The following is a 10,068-nucleotide window of genomic DNA, read 5'->3' on the forward strand; positions in this document are numbered from 1 at the left end:
GATAAGGGAGACTTTGATGAAGATCTTTTTTTTTTTTTATACTCACCCGAGGACATTTTTTCCATTTTTTTGTTCAGATAGAGTGGGAGGGAGAGAGAGGAAGAGAGAGAAAGAGAGAAACATTGACATGAAAGGGACACATCGAGTGGCTGCCACCTGCACGACCAACCAGGGCCAGGGACAAACTGCAACTGAGGTAGGTACGCGCCCTTAGCGGGAACCGAACCCCGTTCTCTCTGGACCGCAGGCCAGCACTCTAACCGCTGAGCCAAACTGGCCAGGGCGATGAAGATCTTTTTTTAAAACAAAAAACAAAAAACAAACATCTGGAATATTTGACTGATCATGTGTTGAACTTACTGGGTAATGTGAAAAACTAATGCCCCACTCCTGGGTGATGACTCAAGTCAATTTTGGAACCCAGGAATCACCTGCTAATAAGTACCCTAGTGGATCTGACTGGGGTCATCTGGGTACCACCTTTGGAGAAACACTGAAAGGAAGGAGTGCTTAGGGGAAGATTATATTAGAAGGCAGAAATGAGGAGGACTCCATTGTAAAGCCGACAGTTCCTTAAACATAGACTAGGCTTCAAAGAGGTGACCTTCAAGAGATCTTATGAGGGAATAACTCCATTTGAAATTAGCAGCTGAAGTCCACCCGAAGTAATGAAACCTTTCATTTGTGCTCTCTTTTTCACAGTCAGCGGAGACAGGTTTTTACTACTAGAAAATAGGAAGCTTTAGTTTTACTATTGTGAGAATGGTTGGGCAGGTATGAAAAGCGAAAGTGATACTTATCACTAAAGTGATTGGAATGGTTCTTGAGCAGAAAAGGAAGTATTTTGGGAAAATTCTGCCACACCCTTCAGTTTTACACATAATTTAAAATATGTGTGAAAGGACACAAACTTAGACATTGAGGAATGGATATATAGTTGTAAAAGCCCATGTTTCTCCGAGTCTTAATGTTTAAAAGAAGCAATAAGTATAATAAAATATATACCCATTGCAACATTCCTGGGAGGCACCCACCGTAGGATTAATACAACTTTGTTTAGAAAATGAGCTACATTCACAACTTTGGTCAGGGTTAGTCCCTTAACCTCTCTGAACCCAGGACTCATATCTGCTAAATAGTGATTATAATATTCACCTCACAGTATTGCCAAAAGGGATAATGGAGGTCAAATACATATAAAAATGTAAAGTACAGATAATGTGATGAGCAAGTCTCAGTTGTATAATTTTTTTTTTCTTCATGAATGCTACAGTTGTCCTATAATAGAGATTGTTATGCTGGAATACTTTTGGTTTCTCTAACAAAGGGTTCACAGAAGAAGAGGGTAGAGACCAGAACTGAATTGTAGAGACATAGGAGATGGCCAGGAGAGCACTGTCTTCTGCCAGGTTATGGGGTCACATATAGTCTATGGTGACATGTTACCTTCAGCTATGAGGCCAGCTGTGGGCTTAGAAGCAAGATAATAAGAGAAAAGAGACTTTTTTGAGTGTCGATTGTGTGCAAGATGCTTTACATAAATTATTTCATTTAATCTAAACAATCTGAGTGAGGTTGGTATTACTGTTTTCAAGCTGGGATTCCAAACAGGCTTTCATAACCTCAGATTTCTTGCCACTACGCATATACGCCTTGCCAATACTCCATTAGTTTTCTGGGCCTGGAGTATAAAGAAGTGTTCTCAGACAAGATGCAAAAGGTCAGCACCTAAATATATATATATATATTTAGTTTTTAATTCTTCCCTATACCTGCCCTGTTAAAGGGAACCCACCAAAAGAAATTGTGCCCATTCTTGGATTGCAACTTAAAGGTGCTGTGGACTCCCTGGTCTCTCATCATTCCTTCCTTATGCTACAACCAGGCTGAACTTCTGTTTCTAAATGTATCTTGAGCCCCCTTACCTTCAGGCCTTTAAACAGGCAGTTCTTTATGCCTGATGTGACACCATAAGAAAAAAATGTTTGCTACGCTCCCTCCCATGTCCCCAAGCTCCATGTCCCTTTCCACCAACATACTGGGATAGGTACCTTGCTAGGTACCTATCTAATAATTACCTTCCTTCTCTAATAATTACCACAGCATTGTAATCGCTTAATTGCTTTTTTCTACCCCCACAGAAAAGTACATGAGGGTAGAGCCTTGTCCATCCAGTTCATCATTGTATTCCTGTGTCCGGTGTGCATTTTATATCGTCTGATAAAATGCTGAATGAATAATTGGATTGAGAATATAAAGGGAAGGTAAAACTTTGAAGAGGGACCAGGGCTATTTCAACTACTGTTTCTCCTCACCTAGAGTTTTTATTTAATTAGAAGATTATTTTACATGTCTTCATCATTATTAGCTAGTAGATTGTTTCCTTCTCATTCTGCATCCTACTTGGCTACTCAGGACTGAGAAGAAAGTGATTGTTTAATTTAAATTCAGGTTTTTGTATTTACTGAGATTTCAAATGAAAGAAAGAAATTAAGTTGTATTGAAATGGGAACATGTAGCCATGAGCAATTACTATCTGCAACTAAATTTTAATTTTAAATATGTCTGGTTGCCAAAAACTCTGACTAAATTAGAATCGGTGATCTATACATTAATGGTTAAATATCCTATTACTTATTCTGAAAACTATTTTATCACCTCTTTCAAAGAAGAGCACTAGTGGTAGTATATTTAAGTTAAAAATGTATTTTATCATTTAGAAAAGAATTAGTATTTAGATATTTTTTAAAGTGTGTGTGGTTTAAGTTTGTTAAAAAAATATTGTTTTGAGGTGATCACTTCATAATTTATATATATGTATAATTACTATGTTGTATACCTGAAACTAATGTAATATTGTATGTCAACTGGAGTTGAAGAATAAAACATTTTTTAAAACATATATTGATTTTGTATAGTGTTTGATAGTATTTTTTTTCTTTATTGATTTTTAGAGAGAGAGGAAGGGATGGGGAAAGAGATTTAGAAACATCAATGAGAGAGAATATCAGTTGGCCACCTCCTGCATGCCGCCCACTGGGGATTGGGCCCACAACCTGGGCATGTGCCCTGACCGGGAATTGAACCGACCACCTCTTGGTGCATGGGTCGACACTCAACCACTGAGCCACCCCAGCCAGGCTGTTAGTTATTTCTTACTGCATAACAAATTACTCCAAAATTCAGCACTTTAAGGAAATAACTTTTATTATTTCCCATAGTTTCTGAAAATCAGGAATCAAGGACTGGCTTAGCTGGGTGGTTCTGGCTCAGGGTCTCACAAGATGCTGCCGCTCGGGGGTCAGCTGAGCTCAGCAAACCTGGAGAACCTAATTCCAAGTTCATTCACAAGGCCAGCAGGCAAGCCTCAGCTCCTCACTGCTAGAAAGTGGAAAACTTTTTTTGTCACGTGGGCCTCTCCTAGGGTTGCTCGTGACCTGGCTGCTGGCTTCCACTGGAGTGAAGGATCTGAGGTATGGGGTAGGGGCGGGGGGACACGGGAGAATTCAAGACAGAAGCCACAGCCTGGTGCAGTGTGGGAGGGGACTACACAAGGATATGAATGATAAGAGGTGAGGATCATTGGAAGCCATTTTGGAGGCTTGAAAATAGTATTAGGAATCAAATATCTGGGTCAGAAAACTAGCTTTTTGCAGTTATTGTTTGTGGTAATTCAGCTACCATTATAATATGCTGAAGACATTCAGTAAGAATCCAAATCTTAAATAATTGCTTCCTTCTGATTATCTTGCAAAAAAAAATATTCTGTATACTGTCTTCATGTGTAAAATGAAGGGGTTCGACCAAATGATCTTTCATATCCCTTCCAGCAGTGAAATTGTGAGATGGTCCTGTGATGTTAATATATCATTGGGACTTTTAAATTTGTACTTGTGTAGAATACAAAAAAGTCACATTCTGTCTTTGTACTTTTTTTTTTCTGACATAGATGACGATTTCATAAGCTTAAGAGATGGATAATTCCTGGGTTGTGCTCATCTGGAGTGAAAGACTGTTGTCACTAGGGCTTCCATTTGATGAGGTAAATGGTCTCCAACAGTGTTTTGAAGGCAAAAAAGAGCTTATTTAAAAGCCCTCTTAGATTTAACACTGTAAGAAAAACCTACCTCTTCATAATTCAGTACTGTTTTCGGACTCTCACATCTCAGAAGTGCTTTTCTGATATAATCATTTGTTTAAGAGGTAATTGAAACAAATTGTATCTCTTACCACTCTTGTTTGGAACCTCTTCAGCAACTTCCCATTGCTCCTAAAATTAAGCCCAAACTCCCAATTTATTACAAAGACCTTTGTGAGCTTGCCTCTCCTTTCCTCCATGGCCTCATAGCTGGTCAGTTACCTCCCCTTTTTCAACTTAAACTATGGCTACATTGACCTTCTCCCCATTTCTAGAACAGTCCAAGTTCTCTCTCACTTCCAGGCCTCATGCATGTTACAGTCATGCACGGTGTAATGACATCTCAGTCAACAGAGGGCTGTGCATACAAAGGTGGTATACCATACAGCTTAGGTGTGTAGTGGGCTATACCATAAAGGTTTGTGTAAGTGCATTCGGTGATGTTCGCACAAGGATAAAATCACCTATTGATATATTTCTTAGAACGTATCCTGGTCGTTAAGCGGCACACAACTATATTCCCTTATCGGGAACTTTCTCTTATCAGCACCAACTCCCTCCTACCAAACTCCTGATCATCCTTCTGATTTCAATTTATGCATCAATTCTTTCAGAAATATTGGATTCTTTTCAGACCCTACCCCTTGCTGCCTTAGGAACACCTGCTTCTCATGCTCAGAGCACCCCGTCTACTCTCTCTCATGGCCTACAGAGCTCTACTTTGTACTTGCTTATTCAATGGTCTGTCACCCTCATTAGACCAAGTTTCTTAAGGGCAAGGACCATGTTCTTCTTATTTGGCATTGTATTCCTAGATAGTCACAGCCTGCTCCATATTTGAGAGTGAACGAATGAAAATATATTTCATATGTTTACTCCATGTTTTAAGCATAGGCAAGCTTGGGAAGCATTGTATAATAAAAGACTTATTGCATATATGTACACAAAGAGAAAATGTACATGTTCACTGTTCAGCTGTTAGAAAATAACTAAAGAAAAGGGGAAGTACCCAGGCATCAGCAAGATGTGGTATGACAACTGGAAAATAAAAGGTTTGGAATTACCAGATATCTACTCTCTGTCCAACCTCTAATTCCTGGATCATTTAGGATAATCTCCCTGCAGATCCCTCTATAGTGTGGACCTGAGTTTATTTCTATGCAATTCTATTTATTTCCTCTGAAATGCCTAAAGAGGCTTCTAGGCATAGTCCATTGCTAAAAATAACTCATATATATATTTTTTATAACGAGTCAAAAAGTATGTCAGTTTGTCCTGTCACTAAAAACTAAAAATCTTAGGAACTGAAGCTCTCTTCTTGCTAACAGTTGCCCCCACTCCACCCCAGCTATGAAATTCTTTACCTTAGTTCCCTAGTCTTTATAGCTTCAGTGTCTTTATACAACTTGATAATGTGTATAGAGTGGAGATGCTTTTTCTTCCCCAGGCCTTAATCATTTAAAATTAACAGATCTTAGAAGGTGATACTAAATGTTTTACAGGAGGATTTTAGGGGTAGGTGGCTTTGCCCTCTTTAGGAGCTGGGAAATGAGGGTACACTGTGCTATATTTTGATCTGACCAAAGTGAATACTATAATTCTTAGATAACAAACTGGTAGCTGTTTGAAACTACCAATCTCCCCACTGAAGGATAGGATTATGCGCACAAACTGTAATAGGATTTATAGTAATACCTTAACAAATTTCAGTTATGAAGACTTTTTCATGTCATTTAACCACACTCAGCTGAGAACCCGAGTCTTTCTTCTGTGAATGTCATACCTTAATTTCATGAAATTTTAGCACTGGAAGGGAAATTAGAATTCTGTTAGGGGCTTGCCAAATCTTTCATTCTATATATGACAGGTTTGGGGTCTCTGTCCCTCTTACCAACATAGCTTCTTTCCATTTCTTGTTGCATCAAAATTATACTCAAAGAAATGACCAGGATTACCGAAACAGGCTACTTTGTGTTGAAGGTATCAAGTTCCCATATTAAAGAATGTGAGATTCTGGGCAATGCATTTTGCTGAATCTCTGACATGACCACAATGGATGTAGCTGGATAAACGGATCTCTGGAGGGATGTGAAGATGTGTAGACCTGAGGTAATGAGCGAAGCAGGTGGGACATTCTTCTGATTGTCCAAGGCCAACCTGACAGCCTAAAAGGCACATGATGGAAACAACAAAGACTTGCTTTGCACACCTTCCGAATGTTTTTTATTAGTTATATATAAGCTCAGATTATTTTTAGTAATGGACTATGCCTAGAAGCCCTTTCAGAAGTTTCAGAGGAGAGAAGCAAAGTTGCATACAAATAAAGTAATTGAGACTCAGACTATAGAGAGATCGTCCTAAATTATCCAGAAATTAGGGGCTGGACATGGAGTAAATATCTGGTCATTTCAAACCTTATATTTTCCAACTATATCATACTACATCTTGCTGATGTCTGAAACTTCATCTTTTCCATAGTTATTTTCTAACAGCTGAGCAATGAACAAGTACATTTTTTTCTTTATTTCATTGTATGGCTCTATGTTAAATGACTGCTTGGAGAGTTATACCAGGGAGATATGAGCCAATGCTGCTCTTCAGAGGAGCTCAAAATACTGTAATTTAGATAAATGTACCTTTTGGTATATTTCAAAGACTTGAAATTTAAATTTTAATTGCATTTCTTTTTGGAGAATGGTCTTTGAGGACTTGGTCTTACGGAATGGCTTCTATTTTTCAAACCATGGAAAATGATTGAAACAAATGGAATCACTTTCTATGATCTTTTATTGTATATAGTTGTTACTATTTATTCAACATATTTTTGAACATGTATCGTGTATCGTGTGCTGACTATTATATATGATGGGATACAGCAGTAAACTAAAAGCAGAAATCTCTGCCCTCATGGAGTCAGATTGTAAATCAGATATGTAAATTATTGTTATCCAATCAACAGGATAACCACTATGTGCGAACCATTATTCTAAGAGTTTACAAAGATGAACTCATTTATTTAGATAGTAATGGAAGATAAATGCTATGGGGTGAAATAAAGCAGGGACACAGGATACAGGATGCTGGATGGAAGTGAGGGGAGATTTCAGTTTTAAATAGTCTAAGAAGGTCTCATTGAGAAGACAATATCTGCCCAGCCGGTGTGCTTCAGTGGTTGTGTTGACCCATGCACCAAGAGGTCGCCGGTTCGATTCTCAGGCAGGGCGCACGCCAAGGTTGTGGGCCATGCAGGAGCCATCCAGTCATTGTTCTCGCTCATTGATGTTTCTCTCTCTCCCTCTCCCTTCCTCTCTCTAAATATCAATGAAGAAAAAAAATTTTTTTTCTTTTAAATAAAAGTTATGCACAATTATTTAAAAATGAAAAAGAGAGAAGACAATATCTGAATGAACCAGAAGGGATGAAGGAATAAGCCAAATGGATTTCTGACAGGGGATGGCTCCAAGCAGAAGGAGGCAGCAAGAACGAAGGGTTTAAGGAAGAATATTTCTGCTTGTTTCAGGAAAAGCAAGGACATAAGTACAGCTATAGCTAATCAAGTGAGGGGTGATTGTAGGGGCTTAGTAATGACTATGACTTTATTTAGAGAGAGATGGGAAGCCATTGACAATGCAGAGGGTGACAGTGTGCATGACCCAACTTACATCTAAATAGGACCACAGCCTCTGGTTTCTGGGTTAGGTATGGAAAGATGAAAGCAAGGACCAGTTAGGAGACTATTTTAATAGTCTGGATGGGCTATCATAGTAGCATGGACTAGGGTTAGGAGTGTGGAGGTGCTTAGAATCGGTCAGAGTAAGAATATATTTTAATTATTCTTTGACCAGTATGGTTCCAAATAATTAAGCTTTTTTTTTCTCTTTTTTTCTTTTTTCTTTTGCTTTCATATGCTCTGTAAGTAGTTAAATTAAAAACCTATAGGACAAACACTTAAAACACACTGGCAGCACACAGTATTTTAAGAAACTGTGTAAGTGATTATTCGGCAATTTGTTTTAGAGTATCAGGTACACAATAGATTTTCAAATGGAACAACCTGTATTTGGAAAGAAAGCCTCCCATGCAGCAATGGCAGGGTAGGTGCTTGGATCAACTGACCTGATGAAAACGATGGGAAATGCTAGGTAAAATGTTTTCAAATCTTTCTGAATGCATCCATGGGAACATGAGAATAAAGAATACTAATGTCAAAAGATTGAGTAAAGGAAGTAAACTGAGTACTAACCACTGACACTGGCTTTTTTCTTAAAGGGCTTCAGCCAAACCTAAGGTACCTGAGGGTCATTTGTATTCTGAGTTGAAGAGTTTAAGAACAGAAAACAAATTCAGGGCCCACCCCAAAATGAGAAGTCTAACAAGACCTAAAAACTTAGAATCCCTAAAGGGCTCCATCCTCAAGGTGAGAGAGAACAAAAATAGATCCAGTCCCCTTATCCCCTGAAGGGAAACCTCCCTCTACACATACCATCCATCCATCTAAAAAATTAATGATCATAAATTGGCTCTCATGCTGGTTTGCAACCAGAAGCACACAAGGTAGATGGCTAGGAAAACATCAGATCAAGAATTTATACCCTGGCTTGTGTGGCTCGGTTGGTTGGGCATCATCCCATGCACTGAAAGGTTGCTGGTTCAACTTCAGGTCAGGGCATATGCCTGGGTTGCAGGCATTTTTATTTATTTTTAGAGAGAGAGAAAGAGGAAGGGAATGGAGAGAGAAAGAGAAACATTGCTGTGAGAGGGAAACATCAATGGGCTGCCTCCTGCAGGCCCGCTACCAGGAATTGAGTTTAAGAGTTTGAGCCTGCAAACCCAGGCATGTGCCCTGACTGGCGATCAAACTATCAACCTTTTGGTGTATGGCATGATGCCCAACCACTAAGCCACATCAGCCAGGGCTCATCTAGATTAGTAACGATGAAAGTGTTAGTTTTTAAAGTAAACGTTGTAGCCCAACCAGTGTGGCTCAGTGGTAGAACCTTGACCCGGCCCATGCACCAAGAGGTCACCAGTTTGATTCCCCATCAGGGCACATGCCCAGGTTGTGGGTCAAATCCCCAGTGAGGGGCATGCTGGAGGCAGCCAGTCGATGTTCTCTCTCATCAATGTTTCTATCTATCTCTCTCTCTCCCTTCTCCTCTCTCTAAAATCAATAAAGAAAAAATAATTATTAAAACAAATAAATAAACATTATACAATTTTGTTAAAGAAAGAAAACAGTGTGTTTATAAAAGATTTCTATATTCCTGGAAATCACCTATCAAAGGCTTTATACATAGTAGATACTTTACATATTCATTGATTGAACCGATATGCCTGAATAGAGTAATCAAATGGAAAAAGCCTAAGAGCAAAATGTTAAGAAATTTATTTCCCTAGTGATCCTATTTAAATGTTAGCTGATAAGCCAAATTACCACTGTTGATTTCTGATACCTTGATTTCAGTTTTACTTAAATCCTGTAGTAGGTGTGATACCAGTGCTAGTGGATTAATGATGTTAGTGTTTTCTAAACTTTATTTGTCTTTGTACTATTTATACCATTTTTAGTCATACCTAGCATAGTGTATATATTATCACTTTAACATTTTTCATTAAAATTATATACTTTTATAAACTTAAATTTAGCTTTGCACTAAATGATGATACCAGTAAAATCACAGGATTGTGGAACTAATTTTTCTTCACTTATTAAAATAATTATAAAAATTAAAAATATTTTCATTCTATTTAATTATTCTTTTTACTCCCATATTTACTGCAGAAATATCTGACCTGTGTGTTATATTTACCTATTTAATATTTTAGGTTCAAGCTTCTCTATATGTTCAGGGATCATGAATTATACAGGTTTTGTCTGCCTGAAAGAATATCGAGTTTTATGATTTATGATCTGGTTTTGTGATTTATAT

This window comes from Molossus molossus, unplaced genomic scaffold (genome assembly GCF_014108415.1).
Source record: "Molossus molossus isolate mMolMol1 unplaced genomic scaffold, mMolMol1.p scaffold_m16_p_4, whole genome shotgun sequence".
NCBI lineage: Eukaryota > Metazoa > Chordata > Mammalia > Chiroptera > Molossidae > Molossus > Molossus molossus.